Source organism: Cinclus cinclus, chromosome 5 (genome assembly GCF_963662255.1).
Source record: "Cinclus cinclus chromosome 5, bCinCin1.1, whole genome shotgun sequence".
Lineage (NCBI taxonomy): Eukaryota > Metazoa > Chordata > Aves > Passeriformes > Cinclidae > Cinclus > Cinclus cinclus.
This window is the reverse complement of record NC_085050.1, coordinates 58,983,765-59,003,106: the sequence shown is the minus strand read 5'-3', so window position 1 is coordinate 59,003,106 and position 19,342 is coordinate 58,983,765. Positions and strand designations below refer to the sequence as shown.

Genomic DNA, 19,342 nt, shown 5'->3' with positions numbered 1-19,342 from the left:
ATCACGTAACAGAATATGCCTTTTGCAGTAACAAACCTGCCACGACATGAAAATTTCATGGGACTGGAAGCAGGCACTTGACTCTCAATCCTTCCTTCTCTCTACCTCTGCCTGTAACTCTGCATGTCTTCTGTGACCATGAGATTCCATTTAAATGATTTTTAGCTAGGACAAGATACTTTGCGCTCCTTGTACTGCTCAGTCCCACTCCCTTAATTCTTACCCCAGGAGGAAGCCTGAACGTACAGAAGTTTCTGTCACCTTGTTGGCACAGAACTACTGTGCAACAGAAGGACTTAACAGCGTCTTAATACCTGCAGATCTAAGAGTTACCATCCTCTCCCTGCAACCGTGCTACTTCACAGACAAACAGAATTCAGATTAATACTAGATAAATTCTCTGTTATGAAGTCACTGTGCTACACAGGAAATTTGTTTTCTTATTTCTGCCTATTCAGGATAAAGATACCTATCTAAAAAAAAAAAACAAACCTAAAAAAAATAAATAAAAACAAACAAAACCCCACCAACCCTGCTGTTGCTTACTTCCAGTCATCTGTTGCAAAATTCTTTTCTAACATCACCAAACATGAATTATTTAGTACTCTCCACCCTGCTGGAAGAAGAAAACTCCCAAACTGACAACATACATACATATTACTGCAAAGGAAGACAAAGACAAATATTACCTTCAATTTCCTTCCCACTGAAGGAAAAAGACAACTACTCCTTTATGTTAAAAAGAAAACCACTCAGTGGCTCTAAAACTCCACGGAAGGCTGTAATCACAGAAGCGTTAGGGAAAGTCCCCATTTCAAAATCTGTCCCAATGAGGACCTTATCTCTCCAATCCTGCTACGGACACTTACGTAGAAGTGGAAATTTCAAGATGAGTTGGGTTTAAACAAGCCCAAGACTGCAGAAAGCACAAAGGGCTTTGACTAATACTCCAGTCAACAAGTAGTCAGACGACACACACTCAGCCCGCAGCCCTGAAACCAACAAACGCGGGTCCTGTCAGGAAGCATTCGGCGCTCCTGCGGAACAGCAGCGCAGCCGAACACGTAAAGCTGCCTGCACCGACGCGGGGAGCAGCGGTGTCACACAGACACACACACAGACAGACAGACAGCGCAGTCCCGGCCGTGCTCCGTGCTGTCCCCGGTACCGGTACCGGCCGTACTCACCCGGCGCTGCCCGCTCCGCGCTCCGCCCGCCCTCACTCAAGGCCGCCCCGCTCCCCCATGCACGCGGCGCCGGCTCGGGCCACGCTCCGCACCGCCGCCAGCTGATCGCAGCCCGGCTGCGCTCGCAGAAATAAAGCTCACAAGTTTCTCCTCCTGCCCCCTCCCTCCGCCGCTCAGGCGACCTGTGCGCGGGCGGGGCCGCCACCATCCCACGGGGGCTGCGGCGGTGCCCCGGGAGCGGCGGAGTGTGAGGGTGATGGATAAAGTGCGAGGCGTTGTGCGCGCCGGCCGAGGGGCCGGGGCGGCCTCGCGGGGCCAGCCCCCGGGTTTCGGGTTTCACGGGCAGCTGGCAGCCCCGGGGCGCGCCGCCGGCCGCGCCGCTGGAGGAACGCGCCTGCCTTCCTTGCCGGAGCCCCTGGGAATGCCAGCGCCGGGACACCGCCGGCAGCCGTCCCGGGCTCCCTGCTGTCCCTAACCCCGCCACGCTCCAAGGCGACACGCGGACAGCCCGAGATCCTAGGCAGAGTTCTGCCGCCCCCTCGCCTTTCTCCTTTGTGCCTGTGATGCAGCTTCAGTCGGCCGAAGGCGCTCCGAGCAGCCCCGACCCATCCACCTCCAGCAGCACCTCTGCGACTCGGCACGGCTTAGCTCTCCTTGAGAGGGCCTCGGGATTTTACCCATCCGTGGGCCGGCACAACGAGGGTCCGAAGGCCGAGCTCTGACTCAAGTGCGCAGCAGAGATCAGGGGATTAGGATGGGAGCTGCGGGCGTGTTTAGGTTTCTGGGAGCCGCTGTCCGCTCCCGGGATGGCAGGAGTGATGCCTGCTCCCGGGTGACTCAGGAATCATCAGGCTGCCCTCTGCTTTTCTCCATACTCAGAGGGGGCAGCGAATGACATGTAACCCTCCCATCTTCCACCACACCACAGTGCTGGTTTTCGGTGGAAACAGCCTCTCAGAAAATCCTAGATGCTGTGTTTTCCTGGTTTCTTCTTTCAGATCCCCGTCTCGAGACAAAAAGCAGTTTCTAACTCGATACCACAATGCGGTCATTAAAAAGAGGTTACTAATAATGGTAGTTGAAGATGGCACAACGTCACATTTTGAAGCCCGAGCAGGGTTCAGCCTGCTGTACACACTAACAACAGAATCATGTGCATTTTCAGCTATACCTATCAGGCCCACGCAGTTCCTCTAACGACTGGAGCTGGAAGATCCGTAGAAGCTAGAAGAACATTTTGCACGAGAATCTCAGCATCTGATGAGTGCAGCTTGGACAAATGTAGACACACTCCCACTGACTTCCCTCCCATACCCATTTCTCACAATTCTGTGTTTGCTGGTTCCAGCTCCACCCAATGTAAAAACACTAACAAATCCCCAGTACCACAAGAATAGGTACAACCTTTCAAAAGCGATCAGTTTTCCGATTTATTCCTCAGATTTATGAGGTTTTTCAATAGATGGGATCTGAAGAATATTTACTTAGTAGCAGATGACAAACATGTCAGCTTGCAGCAGTGATAAATGGGATACCACTGTACTGGAGAAGATTCTACTTTTAACAGAAACAAAATAATTCATGTACCTGGTTATCCATACTGAATCAAAGTTCTGAGCTCTGCCTCTCAGTAATGATGCAGGAAGGGTTGGGGCCTGCAGCAGTCAGCCGAGATATTCATACATTTATAAAGGAGAATACCCAAAGCACTCTCCTCAGCTTCCCAGCTTTTCGTGAGATAGCCAGCCAGAAAAGAGAATTAAGCAAGCCATTAAGCATGAGGACTGGTCCCTGCTCCTGCCTCTGGAAGAGAAATCCACAGAGATAAAGCAAGGAGGAGGCAGAGCGAACTCATTCCTGTGATCTCCCTGCCAAATGGAGAGATTTGGCCAACAGAGGTCCTCAGCATCTGGAAGAGCATGCTGTATCTGGAAGAGCATGCTGCACACCCCACCAAAATTCAGCTTCTCCCAGGAGCCATACCAGTTTGAAGAAACCACTGAGTCTTGCTGACTCTCTGCCAATGTAATTTTTTAAGAATAAACAGGGTGAATCATACATGGCTGCTCAGGAAGAGAAAATAAATGTGCACAAACTTTAGATGGTGAGGAGGGCAGAATTAAACACACGCACAGCAGGATACCTATGCTGGCCTTCAGTTTGCTTGGTTGCCAAATTCAAGCTTAGAGGGAGAACAGCCAGAATGACACACTAGAAAAAACATTTTTTAGTGGGCTGGAAAGCCTTCCCCCATCAAGGACCATGCCTGCTCTGTTGAGGCATCTGTATGTATGGCAGCCTCACTTTATGCATCACAGTTATCAACATTATATAAAAATTTAACCCAGGCACTTCTGTAACTTTTGTCTCTGCAGTCCTGTGTCTTTATCTGAACAACAGCCATATTAAGACACAAGTCCTCTTGTTTAAATTATAGGAAATTACTGTTCTGTTACTGTGCTGTTCTCTTTAGAGAAGTAACCCCAGGGAAATTTCCAGCTACCGTAGGGAAAGGAGAGTGGTGCAATGCACTTCGCAAGCACAGGGACACACAGGAAGCAAGCTGCAGGGCAAACTGGAACTTCTGGCTGCAGTACTGGGTAAATACAGACCCCTTGGTGCTGTGCCAGACCTGCTCATGCACAACAGGCAGCTCACAGCCTTGTGCCCACAATGCAGGTGCTTTCAAAAGCTGAGCTGCAAAGCCACTCACATCCTTGAACAGCTGCATATGTGAAGTCTGGCTATCAATACAAAATTACAAACAATAACAATGAGGAGACCCTTTGTAATCAGCATTCCTTCCTTACTTGGCTTGTGGGTGGTCACTTGCTCCTGTTCTTTCTGTTTATGGTTTGCTGATACCCTTCCAAAGTTGAGGTTTAGAGCGTAAACCAGTTCATATTTGCAGTTTTATGAGCATTGAAATCCTTCAGCCTGAGCTATCTTTTTTATATGTGCATCATCAATATCCAGTCATTCATTAGCTACATTACAAAAAACAAAACAAAACAAAAACAACCAAAAAAAAAAAAACCCAAAAAGAAATAAAGAAAGAAAAACAGTAGGAGCCGGCCTATAACTGGAAACAGCTTATCCAACTCCATGTAGTGCACAATTAAGGCACCTGTTTTGGTGCCAGTAGGTACCAGCTCATGTCAGAACTACTCCTATCTAACTCCTTCAATACCAAACCTAAGACTGAGACATTTTAAAGATTTGACCTTTGCGTGACAGGGAACTAAGATTTTCAGACTTTGCCTCTGGAAGAACAGCACATTGCCAGAAGAACAGTTTTTGCCAGAACATTTAATGACAAGAACTAGAAATGCTTTACCAAACAATCAAACAGGAAGGAGGAAATCTGCATTTGCCACAGACAGTTTGGCCCTGCTCAGGTATGGAATACCCACGGCCAAGTGCAAGCATTTCTCCAAAGGTAATCCCCCTGCTCTGGGCAAACATGTTCCTAAGGCAAGTATCCAGATAAACATACATATACACAGTCTTTGTAACACAACTTCTCTGCAGACATCTATGCAGTCTGATGAGCAAAGTGGGCAAAAGTCTAAGCAAGCAGGAAAAAACACCTCTTATTTCCCATGTAACTAAACCCAGAAGCAATCTGCTGCCCCTGCAGATTCTGTTGTCTAATACCAACATAGAAGGTCGTACTAAATTCACTTTACATTTCAGGAAATATCTTCTCATCCTATTCTCACTGGTTATGTTATTCAATAGAACAAGCTGGACAGTCATTTCCTATTCTCATTTTCATGAAAATAAATTCATCTTATTGTTAACTCAGGGACAAGCTCTTGTCATATTCCCCCAGCGCCTGGATTATTTTGGAGGAGGCGGTATTTTTTTAACACTAGTGTTTTAAATTTTGTTGGATATTTTTGAGTAATGGCTTGCCACTATTTCCTTTGTTAATCCAATAGCGCAGCTGACAATAAGGCAAGAACTGGAATTTCAAATAGCAAGTGTCATCAAAATTTAAGGCCACAAGGTAGAAAACACTACTACAGCTCACTAAATAAATATAATCCTCTATCTTTAGTCTTCAGCAAGAAAAGGACAAGCCACACACAGAATTAAGAGACAGCACCTAGAATAGTGGCTTAAATCTCTACTGTTTCCCTGGGGACAGATTCTGCAAGATGTTTGAAAAATGAGTAAAGCTGCTGATACTAACAGCCATAGAGCACAGACATGCAAGTGCTCAGAGACAGGGCCAAAACCTGACATGTTGAAAATGGTTTGAAAAATGTTAAGTTCTTCCTTCCACATACAGCAAACTTCTACTCCAATTAATCAACAATGTTTGAATAATTTCTGGGTCTTCAAATCTATCAAAAAATCTAGCTGTTCGGCTGGGAATGATTTTATCTCAAATAACACAGGGCATCCTTCCATTTACATATCCACTTCCCCCAACTGCAGCAAACTATTCCTTACCAGTTTGTAGATTTTTTTGCTTTCCCTGCCTTATAACTTGCTCCATCCCTGTGCTTGGCAATTGAACCTCACATACAATTGTTGCACTCAGTATCATAATTCCTAGCTACATGTTCTGTTTTTCAGTCCGGATAACTGGGACTAATGTTGGACTCAAGATGTGTGTGTCATACATCAAATCCCAAGAAACTGTGATAATACTGATTTTTTTTTTTAAGGCTTTTCATCACTTCTCTCTTTCTTTCTTTCTTTGCAAGTGGTCAGAGTAACCTCATGTTTAAGTTGGATGTCAGTATTCAGCAGAGAATTTCTCCTCCTCTTATAAGAGTCCTCTTATAAGAGTCCAAACAATTTTATCTGGTCTACTTCCTTCAAGTTCAGATTGTTGAGTCTAGAGTTGTACTAAAATTATTATGAAAAACAAAACAAGGTTATTCTGGACACACAGAAGGAAGCTGATTCCACTGTGCCCTGACTGAAGAAAAGACAGTCACCCATGTGCTTCAAATTATCCTAATACCTTAGAGCTGAGAAAGCATTAGAGGGCACAGAATAGAGCTTCAGTAGATAAAGTGATGATAAAGTTCGGCAAATGGATGCAAAAATGTAGAAACAAGACAATCAAGATCAGGAACATCAACACAAGGCTTTAAAACTAATGTTTTTGCTAAAGTACTCACTCACTACAAGACCTGACTCTTTCACAAGGCTGTTGCCAGGATCTCAGATTAGATTACACCACTTGGCTTTGATTTCCTAAACATCTTCCAATTTTTCTCCAAGATTACTTTGGAATTAGCCCTTACTAGTATAAACATACTATTCTTTCCCAGCTATAAAATAAATTTCATTTGGACTCACAGGGCAGGCGGAAGGTAACTGGCCTCGTGTCTTTGGTCAGAAGCACAGAACATAAGCAAATGCATTCTTACCTGCTGCCATTCCTAGTAGGAAAAAATAAAAATACTAAACTCTCTTCCTAATGCAGTCATTCCATCAGTGAATCTTGATTTACTATTGTAGGGCAGAGCTCAAAGCAGCAAATTCTGGATCCTGTTCAAACAGGACAGTTTAGAACTGAAAGTTTTGCTTCTGTTCCTTTCTATACAGAGAGTAGAACCCTCAAATATGCAAATATAACATGTTTTCTTCCTAATTTGACAATAGGCATTTTGAAGAGTACTTGTCACCATGCAAAAATAATGTTGGGTATCCAAAAAAAGAAGTTTTAAAACCCAAAGAATGGGATCTTGCTAGAAGCTGAAATTCACATGGAAATAAAGGGATTTCTGCCTGTACCTCTTGGGAACACTGACGTTGCAAAACAAGATTTCTTCCCCTTAGAAATTAACACCTATGTTTATATTCTGTGATACATTACAGAAAACGCCTTGTTTGTCTATTAATCAGCTGGAGTGGCCAAGATAAAATTAGCAAACCCAAAAATACTAGGTGTCAGGGTTAATTTTTGGTGATACACTTAAAATGTGTACACAGAAGAAAGCAAACAAAACTTAACTTCGAGTTCTGTTCCTGCTGTCTGGTGTTTAAATGCGTAGTCTCACCTTCTCAAAGACGCAGACTCTGAGCAACTTCACTTTCATAAGCAACATAGCAGCAGCTGAAGTAGAAAACTAGTAGGAAAAAAACAGTAGAAAGTAAGCAGTAGGGGAAAAAAAACAAGCATTAAGAGCTCAGAGGAGTTCACCATTGACCAAGCAATCTTCTCAAGTCACTAAGTTAATGTTTCTCATCAACAATAAACGGGAGCTCCAGTTTTTGTGGCCTCTCAATAGCTCCACCCTGTAAAGCAGCAGTAAATTTACAAGGGAAAAACAGGAGCCCAGGGTGTACCTGGAATAATACACAGGGATGACTGCATCAAATGTGATGAATTTAACAGTTAAGGCAGCAGGTAAAGAATTAAGAAAACCCTAAACTATGAAATTATGTGCCACTGTGTCCGTGCTTTGCAATTCCCATGATTTCTAACAAGCTGTCTGCACAGCTTGTGCAGAAGACATTCATGCACCTGTCAAGGCTCACCTCTGAGGAGAAATATGAAAACACCACCGAGCACATCCTCCTCTGGTGACCATGTTCTTCCTATGCTTTCTTGTAACAAAAAGCCTTTATAAAATGCACAGGTACAGTTACTGAACAAGGCACAATTTGTGTCTGTTTTAAAATGCTCAAATCCACAGCTATCACAGCAATTACTTCTGCTGACATCTGCAGCCAGACATCATCCTCTGAGTCAGTCACTGCTACATTAAATCAGCAAAGAACAAGCACGGGGGGTAGGAAGTGTCTCTAACAATTTGCACTAGGAAATGTATTTTTTTTAGTTGAGAAAACCAACACAATCACTGCATTATATTTTACCCTGGTGGCATGTGAGGAGGAGGGTTCTAACAAAACCCACGTTTAACCCTAACACAGATTCACAGAGGTCAGTCCCAACATCTTGGACTTCAGCTCTGAAGTGACTAGCTCCACTGCATGAACTACATCATTTAAGGTGCAGAGCAGAACAAAGGTAAAATGAACATGACCAAAAAAAAAAAAAGAAGGGAAAAAAAGCAAATCAATAGATACCTGTTACCCAATTCACCCATTAAACACTCTCCTGCACAAGACAATAGGCTTAGTCACCAGGGAGAAATAGAAATTAGAAATTTTGCTCTTGAAGGCTTGGATGAGGCAGTTTTTTTTTAAAAAAACCTAACAAATAGCTTTTTTGGGTCAGCTTTCATTAGTGAGCAAAATCAAGAGGGATGGAAACAAATCGTATGTTCCGCATTACCAAAGGATTATTTTGAAGAGTGAGTCAAAAAGGAGTACTAAAATAGCTTGAATTCATCCAATGAAGTTATTATGTCAAGATTGCTACTATCAGGAGTTGCACAACGCCTTAAAAATGAAGCATGCAATTTTCAAGATTGTGGAAATTTCACCTTTTCCCAGACATTTTTCCAGGTGCAAGCATCCTTTCTAGCATTACTGCATCATCATGATATCAATTGTCACAGACTGGGTGTCCTGAATATATGGTACTTGCACAAAATCTGGACCTTTTAGCACCAGAATATTGTATGCCAGAGGAATCTCAGTCCTTTGGTAAATCCACAGATTATTTTCTTGCAGGACATTGACTGCAGTATCTATGTTCTGTAATAATTTTTGTGCGATCCTAAAATATCCATCAGCACTTCCTTGAAGGACAGATGCAATTAGGCTGTGTCAGTGGTTGAATAATATCCAGCATCTTACTACTACAATAAATGTTTCCAGATAATAATTTCCTACCCCTCTGAATAGCTTACCCCATCAGTGTGCCATTGACTAATATATCATAATGTATTAACATTACTGATTGACATCTGTAGTGCACAATATTTACTTCATCTGTCTAAGTCCTTCCAGGAGACTCACCATCTTTCTGTTAGTGTTATGATGCATTCTTATTACTCAAGCACTGGAAATGCTTTTATTAAGGCTGCTGTTGCTTCCTTTCACTTTACTTTTTAAAGTTTTATTTGTGATAAGTGGTGATCAGTAAATGTCTGGACTTCTTTCAACCATATATTAATGCATATCTCTGCAGATAGTCTAGTTAAGCATCCAGTGGAAAAAATGCTTAGTAATTATTCAGTGTCTCACCAAAATACAATGCCTTTTGCTAGTGGGCTGTTTGCTTTCTAAGTTTCACTAGCAGTTCTTGCTGCACTTCATCTTGAATGCGCGATGCACTTTTTGTAGTACTGTAAATCTGGTCTTACTAAGAGCAGAGACTTAGACTAAAGCAAGAAGATGAGAGCTATCTAATTGGCAAAGATAGGATGCAATCCCAATCATGTTTGTGGAATGCTGATCCTACTTAATGTCATCACATTTTCACGGTAAGCTTGGTTACCCTTGGAATACTGGGAAGCTGAGTACTCAAGGCTGCAGCAGTGTTTGCCATTCCTCATCATGCATTTCACAAGAACTACAGGTAAGTAAAGCCTGACGATCTCCCAATTAAAACGTTCAAATTCAGACAGGTGATTCAAGTAAAAGATAGTTCTAGCAACAGATTAAGCATTAACAGAAAACACAGAAGTCCAAAGTAATTTCTCTCCCTTTCTTTTGGATGAATCCTGAGGCATGACTGATAAAGACTTGCATCTCAAACAGTGACATTTACTTCAAAATCCTAGGGAGAGTTCTTGAGCCATTTGATTTTAATAGCAAAAGTAAGGCTTTTACCTTTAGAGTCAAAAAGCCCCATTTGCCACTCAGCACACTCCCTTTGGATCAAGCATAAATAGGAACCTCTTTCAGCTATCCTATACATAAAAGCCATTCTAGCAACTGTCTATTCTTCTCCCATATACAAGCTGTTTTCAAGGCCAGTCAATTGACTCCAGGTACTTGAGATGTATTTTATGCCTTCCAGGTGCTTAATAAAAACCTTTCAGCAGAAAAAAACCCTCAACTAGCTCTTGGGTTTCTATTGCAATACCATTGTCATCTGTTCTTTTTCCCTTTAGAGCTCCCTATGGATACTCCCCCTCTTCATCAAGACCTTTTACCCAAGAACAACCCTGCCAACAAGAGCAAGATTTTTACATTTGAATGTTTTAAAGTTTAATATTCTGCTTGCCACAGAGGTCTATCTTAAGCCCCTGTCACAATTCCCTCAACATGACAAAATAGATGCATTGAGAGTGGATGCTATGAGCAGAGGCTACATGAAATCAGAGAGTCAAATGAAGCAACATAACTGGATACCTAATCATGGCAATAAAGGCTGCTGCACTCATCTCCACATGCCTCATTTAGTTTTATGAGTATTTTCCAGAACCTAATGTATGCCTGATGACCTGTGTACTCAAAGTTTTTAATTCCTGAGATTTTTATCAAAGTGTCATGGCAAACGACCTCCTTCTCTAGGCAAGCAGCCACAGAAATGAAACAGGTCACTTCTTGTAACAATGAGGTAATTAGGGCTATTTCTTCTAGAAGAAAAAATGTTCCCCTTCCTTAACTAGTCAGAATAATGCTTTAGACAAAAATAGTGGAGATTACTACTACAATGCAGTATAATCCAGGACAGGTGACAAACAGACCCCTCATATTTTGCCCCCACTATTTCATCATGCACTCTAACCAGAGCTGGTGAATAAATACATATATAAAAGACATAGGTTATGTTGGGTTGTTGTTTTTTTTTTTCTTTTTAATTTAATCTAATTTTTGCAGTACATACTGCAAGCACTGAGGTTATTGCTTGCCCCTCACAAGCAAGATACAACAGTCAAACACTTGCTGCTCCCCAGCTTCTTCAGTGCTGTGGAAGAAGGCTCCTGTGGCAAACATCCAGATCCAAAAATAGCAAAACTGAGATCACACTTGGTACCTCCAAAGCTAAGAAACTCACAGATGCTCCCAGAAGGCCTTGGTCTTGCAGTTTTTCTCATTGTCAGGGAAGCTGACACCTTTCACTCTTTGAAGACAGGAGCATTTCCAAGCCAATACACAATTCCAGCATTTAGACTCTACAGGAAATGATGAAAAACAGGGGAGTGATCTGGCAGAAGCTCCCAGTGATTGACACCTGCCTCACACTGCGCATCACTGTCTGCATCAGGTATGGGGGAAACAGAAACTAGTGATATGAACCCATACTAACTCCCAGCAGCTAGCAAGTGAGACTAAACAACCAGATAAATAACACTAAGCAGAAATTATACTTCAGAAAGTACCTTCAGGTTTCCTTTCCTTATGTGTCTGACCACCTCTGCAACCTCATGCGACTCTGCCAATTCTCTATTTTTGCTACTAGAGATCTGTTTATCTCCATTTAGGTAGAAGCAGTTCTGAAAGACTTTCAGACAGCAGCAAACAAACAGAAATTGTCCATTTACAAGGACACCTTCAAGGAGCATTTTCCACAAAAATAATAGCTGACAGAGGAATAGCATCATATGCCTCATGTACACCAAGCCTTTCACAGGATATTCCAAGCACTAACAAGTTAAAATTTGCTTCTGTTTTTAACCCTTTTTCTGGGTAAGTCACTTCCCCCTGCCCCAGGCTAGGATGTGTCAATAAATATGGGATTGCATTTTGTGAATCTCTGACTCTGAGGTAAAACTTTTGCCATCAGCCAAAAATAAACGACAGACTAGTCCTTGTAAATGACAGAAGAGCTGTGTGATGATAATACTTAACTGAGACCTATTTTTTCACCAAGCTCCCCTTGCCCACCCAAGCCCCCATCACCCATCTAATTGTGATCAAACAATACAGATTGAGAAGCAGGAAGAAAACGTAATTGGTTACACAAGGAAAGAAACTTTCTGTGGAACCGGATCACACTGCATCTACCATTAAGCCCACAGTGGGATTCAAATCCCTTTCAGAGAGGCTGCCAAAACCCTTGCCAGCTCTCAGCCAGAACCAAGCTGTCAAACACAGACCAGGGCTTTATAGCAACCAGAGCCTTCCTGCTTGCCAGACCCTGGGGACCAGAAGCAACAGAAAATGGCAGTACTCTTGTGACTGGCTTCCCTGCCACTCCCAGCAAGCTGCTACACTGCTAACGCAATAACAGAGCTGAAAAATTCAGAGTAAGAAAATGCATCCCAGACTGTAAAACCATTCCTACCTGATGTTTGCCTACAAGTCATGCATAGTCAATCCTGTAATTGGAATATTTCATCAAAACTGGATGCTAAAAAAAAAAAAAAAAAAAAAAAATCACTGTTACTTCTCCCCCTTAAAAAAATTAATTGTGGTTTGGGAACTTAGGGATACTCCAGTGGTAACGTCCCGTTAATTTCTTTTCTTCAACCTACCTGGCAAGTCTCAAAAATGAGACAGATGTCATGAGTGGTATAAACAGAGAACAGGATCCAGCCCAAAAAAAGCAATGAGCTAGGGGCCTTGAGATTTGAGTTCTAGCCCAAGTTCCTGCCAGCCAAATCTGGGAAACCCATGCTGCTATTCTGTGTCTTTCTTCTTCCTCCCCCACTTCTAACACATCTGTTTCAACTTAAGTTCTCCAGGACAATGACTCTCTGTTGCTACAATGCCCATCATGTTGTGCTTCCATTAGGAAGCAACAAAAACCTTATATGCGTGTAGGATACCCAGGCTTAGTTCTCAAAGGTTCTGGCACAGGATTTTATTTTCTGTAATTTCTGCTGCAGGGAAACAGGATGAAGTCACCCACTCATTGCACTGGAAGCAAAGAAGAATTTGGACTGTGAATCGCATCTCGACAGATCAGGAAATGTATCTTCAAGTAACAGTACAGAGCACAAGTAAATAATGCCTTGCCAACTTTTACCCAGACCATAAAAATCAGAGACAACTCATTTTTTTCCATATTTGGTGGTATGTAGATGGCCTGGAAAAGGGAAATAAAAAGTAATGCAGTATTGGTCCCACTTAGTGGGGTGAACACTCTCAAAAGAGCAAATGAGAAGTGGACTCAATAACTAAACTCCATTAAAGTCTGTGAACCAGCTATATGCTGCGGGAGGGCATTAAAAACCCTACTAAAATACACCAGTACTTCACTGACCTATCTGTGGGCATCTACCTGCAGCAGCACCCTGATTATTGAAATGATACTGGCAAAAAGGACATAGGAAGGGACTCCCAAAGAGGAAATGGATATCCACAACACACATTAGGGTTTAGAGGAGAAAGCAGAATCATTGTACTACTGCTTAGTCAGATAGGTACTGCTAGGTAGGCCTGGTATCTTCTGCCAGAATGCTCTGCACTGTTGCTGCTTTAATACTACTTTACAAATATTTTACATCACTTTGTCTATCACTCTGTCTCAAACAAACTCAAAGGTTAAATGCTCTTGCACACCACCTGCAGACCTTTCTCTGTACCAGGAAATGTTTCTATTAATTACACTGAACATGTGTCATCACCAGGATAAGAAATACAGGACTGGGAAAGAGAAGAACTGGGAGGGTGAATTATAAGCTTTGGTTTCATAAAATGAAGTAGCAAAGCAAAACTCTAATATGAGTGAATCATACTTAGTAAAATGCAATTACATTAATCAGCTGGACATTTCCTGGGGAAGAAAAAGCAAGCCAAACTACAGTGACATCACAGAGCATGAAAATCTTTATAGCAGAATGAAGAGCTTTTTGTCCTTGCTTTACCTTTGTGACTCAAAGCTGAAAAGACAGCCATTAACATTCACCTTTCCAAGAGCAGGCCACAGGAAAACTTGACCAGATCATAAGGCAAACTCACTAGGTCTTTACCTTGTAATATACTGTTATAGAATTTTACTCTGCAGTCTCATTTTACAGGTATTTTGTAAATTCCTGTAAAATGTAAAATACTTGATGGTACAGGCTGAGACGTCAGTAATTCTGTGAGTTGCTTTTGCGCATATTATTGTCAAATAATAATTGCTTATATTATTTTCAGGCTGAAAGCAAGCATTTATTTTATATTGGCTAACTTTTAATGGAAAATCCAAACATTTTGTGTATGAGATGATGTATGAGACATTCTGTTATGAGCATGGGGTGAGATGCAACCAGCGATAACTGTGACAGAACGCAATAGACAGGAAAGAGATGCTGTGGATAGAAAAATAAACTATTTAATTGACTTTTAAATAGTTTGGCTTCTGAAAAGCAGCAATTGATTTCCTAATATGGCCACAATTCAATATCCAATTCCATTTCATTTCCAGATTTTTTAGGAAGGATTGATTTGCTTTGGGTACTTTCACTTAGCAGCTTTCCTGTCAAATAAAAAGATTTTTTTTTCACTGACAAGAATAGGGTGGAAAGACTCCAATGGTTTGAGACAGTTGAGGGGTTGGGTTTTTTGGGAGGTGTTTGTCAAGCCCAGGGAAAAAAGACTACTGTAACATCAGTCCATAAATCCTGAGAGATTTCTAAATATATTTCAAGGCTAGATTTTCAATTTCCATGAAGCATATACACTAAACTAGAAAGGGGGAGTTTTTAATAACATGGTAAAGCACTTAGACATGGTCTGGTGGTTTACAATGTCACCTGGACCCTTTCAAGGTGTGGTTATTCCTTGACACCCTTCTTCAGTCTTTGCTGTGTAGATCCCTTTTCTCTTTCCTAAAATTACAAGTTTGCTGCATGAAAGCAGGAATCCAGGAAACCACTTAAGTCACTGGTACAGCTTAGATACTTATGGCCTCTCAAAATCTTAATCACACACCATTTTTTCTAAGACTCAAAATTTCCCAACTCTTCTCACCCTCCTTTCACCAAACCCAAGATTCCCAGGTCAATCTGAGATGTTCAGGGGAGTTGGTTCCTGCCTTTCCCCACAAAACTCACACTTCCAGTGTGTAACATCACTTCCATAAGTATCTTACCATTTCTGCCTTGTGAAATAAATCCAGTGATCAAGCAAAAAGGACAAGAACACTGAAATGGACCTAAGTGAAAACCTATGCCTCGATGATCAGGTGTATTGATGAAAGCAATAATTGTTGTCTAAAATACAGTTATTTCTATTCAGGCTGTCCCCACAAGGGGCCATACCAAACTTCACCACTTGAACAAGTCCAAACAACAAGGAATCCTAGATCAAAGTGGCTATTTAATAGCCTTGAGCACATTTCCAACACTTAATTGATATTTCTGAATCTGTAACAAAAATAAAATATGTTCTTTTCCAGTATGTCAAGCAAAGACAGCTGTTTGCTTCATCAGGACAGGTCACCACTAGTTAACATTCAGCTGCCAAGCGTGAACACGTTTGACAATTATTTCAGTGGTACAAACTGCGCACAAATCTCCCATTTCTGTGATAAAGTATTGAATGCCTCATTAAATGAGAGCACACATGGGTGAAAATTACAGCCCGAGGTGCTGAAAAACCTCATACTAGAGTTTCTCCTTCTATCACTAGAAATAGGCCACACCAAGCTCCACACATAACTAAGTTTTTCAGATCCATAAATTGAGCAAATTGCTGCTGCGTAAGGGCATTTAAATTCATCCACACACAAGGCAAAAAAAGTAAGAAGCTACACTTAACTGCTAAGCAAATAAAAAACATGTCCTCAATTTCATCTGGGATCCTTTTCTTCGTATTTTCATGATGCTTTGTACAATTGCAGGGTGTTCTGTGTACCTCAGCTTTGTCACAAGACATAACACATTACATGATCACAACAGCCTGTTTTTGTTGCCAGTGGTGAACTAGTTAAAGCACAAGTCTAAAGTTTGACTGTGGGGATTGATGACAGCTCTGTCATTGTTGTCAAACTATAAAGCCCTCAACAGTTTGCAGCAGAGTGAAATTAAGTAGACAGTGATTTCCCTCTGTGCTATTCCACTGTTCATTTTCCTCTGGACTATCCCTCTCTGTTTCTTACCCTTCTCCAATTTCCTCAGGATATAATAGAAAGACATAGTACATATTTAAATAGCTACTGTAATTATCTGACTACCAGGAGAATGGAAAAATAAGAAAAAGGCTGAATCCATGCTGCTGAGCTTCTCTTGATGGTGGCGTTCTCCCTTTTTTTAAAATGGAATCTTGCCCTACAATAGCATCTGTGTTTCATCTCCCCTTGCTCAGCTTCTTTGAAGTGTGGCTTTCCATTGGGAATTTTTTGCTTAGAATACAGTAATACAGTGGGAGCACTAGCATGAAGATGTGCTCTTTGCAAGAGCTTAGTTTGATGGAAAAAAGAACTAGAGTATGTTTTACGCTCCTGCAAACCATTGGGACTACAGCGCTATCAGAGCTGGTCCAAAGCTGACCATGAGGTAATAATTAGCATCTCACAGCAACTTTACAGAGCATGAAATTAAAATTTGGATAACAAAGAGGAAAGACTGGGACCAGTCCACTGTCCAGAGCCTGGAAATGTCTGAATCAAATCATGGTGTTGCTCCATGGTCTCTAAATTATTGGGAATTGTAGCATTTCAATGATGCTTTTAGCTACAACTGATATTAATTTGGAGGGGTTTTGTTTGACTTTTTTTTTTTTTTTTTGTAATTTTCAACTGCACTATGAAAGACTGAATGTGAAAACGACAGCATGAGAGAGTTCTGGTAACAAATTATCACAATTTGCATTGTCACAGAACAATAACAAATTTCCAGATTTCTTTGTGACCAAACTCACAGTAACTGTAATTGTCCTTGCAGCAAGCATCTAAGTGCTAACTTTTCAAAAATTCATCCATTCCCATTACCATATCATGTTTTCCTCTGTGGCAACATAAAAAAATAAAATGTTTTGTAAGCTGTCAACTGTTTCTCACCTCTTCAGGAGCATTATAATAATTTCTTTTCTTCAGCTGAGTGAACTGTGCAACAAGGACTGAAATTTTCCACACACAAAAAAAGAAAAACATTTCATGATTAAAAGAAACCAGACTTGGTTCTCTGTTGTAACCCCTAGTCATTACTCTACTTTATCCCTTTAATTATTTGGTATTTCTTCATTTAAGCCTGTTAGAGAAGCTAAGCTAGATGTAGCACACTGTAATTAAAGCTAAGCTTCAGCATTGAGCTCTTTTCTATCTGGAAATTGCTATTATGAGACTCTTGTTGACCAAATAAGAACACCAATGTTCTCTTACAACAGAGCTGGTGATGAACTAAGAAATATCCCTCTCATTAAAGGAGCAGCCATCTCACTTAGCATTTCAAGTCATTGAAATCACTGGGGGGGAACTTCCTCCTGAAAGAATAGCCCTAGATTTATGGTGTCTAAAGAGAAGCTGATGCTTTGAGTGTTGAAAGGAGGTGTGCAAATATTAGATGATTGTAAATCCGCTTAAGAAAGTGTAAGGCTGTCAAGGCCAACTGTTGCAAGACATTATTCATTTATACAACTTAACAGCTCAGCATTCCTCCTGAATGCTATAGCCCCCCATGTCAACACAGGCAGTGTATTCTTCTGCTACAGACACACAGAAAAGTCTACTTTAAAAGCCAATACAAATGCAGCCATGATTCTTTGGTAAAAACTTAATTTTTCTGCTTTCAGGCTTTGGGAAATAGGAAACAGTTATTTCCTAAGACAGGTATATTGCTCTCTTAGCCACGTGCCACCCCGGGCCATGTACAAACAAGCAAAATGCTTACAACAGAAACTGTAAAGACAATACATACATTCTGTGCTACATGCTAAAACACTGTCCTGCACAGCAGTTCTGCCCTTACTCTAAAATGGATTAAACAATTCAGTGCATCATGCAGACTTTCAGATAAGGTTCTCTTCTGTTTGTGTCGTGACAAGAGCAGCACCTGTAAAAGGCTATTCTTAAAATAAAAAAAAGGTATATGTTAAAGAAATGCAATTATGTTCTGGACATAATTTGGTTGTCCATTTACTCAATGGCAATGTGCTGATCATCATGCTCACTCTGAACATCCAGTGCTGCTTGAAGAAAATGAAAACAGGATCTTAGAGTCCAGGCCTGCTGTGCAACTGGAACAGTACACAAGCTCTGCTCGGCCAAGCACCAAAGTATGGCTGTTGTGGTCAGGAAGAATATTTGACACAACTTTTCACTAAGGAGCCAAAAATTCGCATTTCTGATAGCACTGACAGTAGTTGGCCTTATCTAGAATGAAAATCCAATACTCAGAATGCCATACAAATTGTTATCTGTTAAATGCCAAAAATATTTCTCCCACAGACACTCCTCCCCACTTTTTTCCTTACAAAAATAACCTAATATTTCAGATATCCATAAAAAGTGTTTCTACCTGTTCTTCATCTCCATGTTTCTAGATCCATCATTACCATCTTACTTGAAGTTCTTCTGTAAGGGATCTCTACGACATTTAAGCTCCCATAAAAGCTCAGTAATTTTAACCTTTAATTAGTAGAGATTCCTACAGTGGAAACTGCCTTATCAGTGGTAACACAGCAGTAAGACTATTCCAATAACTGATGTTAGGGTGTTTACCTAGAACACAATTTTATGTAGCTTTAAGAACCCTTTATAACCTAAAATAACCTATGAACTCTGCAGTCTGCATGATGTGATCTGGGCATTCTGTGATGTTAGGACTCTCCATTTTCTTTCCTCTTCAAACTTCAAGCAACGTTTAATGGAAAATTACAGCTAATTTTCCTTCCCACAAAGTCCCTTACCTAAAAAGGTAAACCTACTCCTTCTTCACCATTTTCCAAAAACACTACATTGGCAAGATTCCCACAAAATCTTTTTCATTTATTATGTGCTCTGTCTTAGCTTTCACAGGTATTAGCAAAATAATAGCTCAAGTTATGTCCTCACCTCCCAGATGGTGAAAAAACCCCACATTCAATGGCCATGGTTCCCTGTACAGGCAATAATTGCCCTAACATGCTACACTGTGTGTTTGCTAATTAGACTAAACTCCATGCACGCATTCACATCAACACGCAGATTCAGGGTCATTTGTTGCAGGGATCTCCTAACCACATTTGAAGCTACTCCTGTTGATAAATTACTTCTTTGTATTAAAAAGAATATACAGACAAGTATCTGCAAGATCAGCCTCCAGGCCTCTTGTTTCTATCAGCAGTAATATTTCACCAGTGTTATTCAGCATTACTCAGCCTTGCACGGGGCCTCTGCAATAGCTGAGTTTCCCTAGTGGCTGTCGCATGTAATTTTCATGATCCACTTCTCCTACAGCATGAAAGCCTCCCTTCAT

General features: G+C 41.2%; 1 pseudogene; it reads left to right on the top strand.

Annotated features, from left to right (window-relative positions):
• The first annotated feature begins 1,750 nt into the window (after nucleotides 1-1,750).
• LOC134044432 (U4/U6 small nuclear ribonucleoprotein Prp31-like) overlaps nucleotides 1,751-19,342 on the top strand; it is a 38,933-nt pseudogene continuing 21,341 nt past the window's right edge.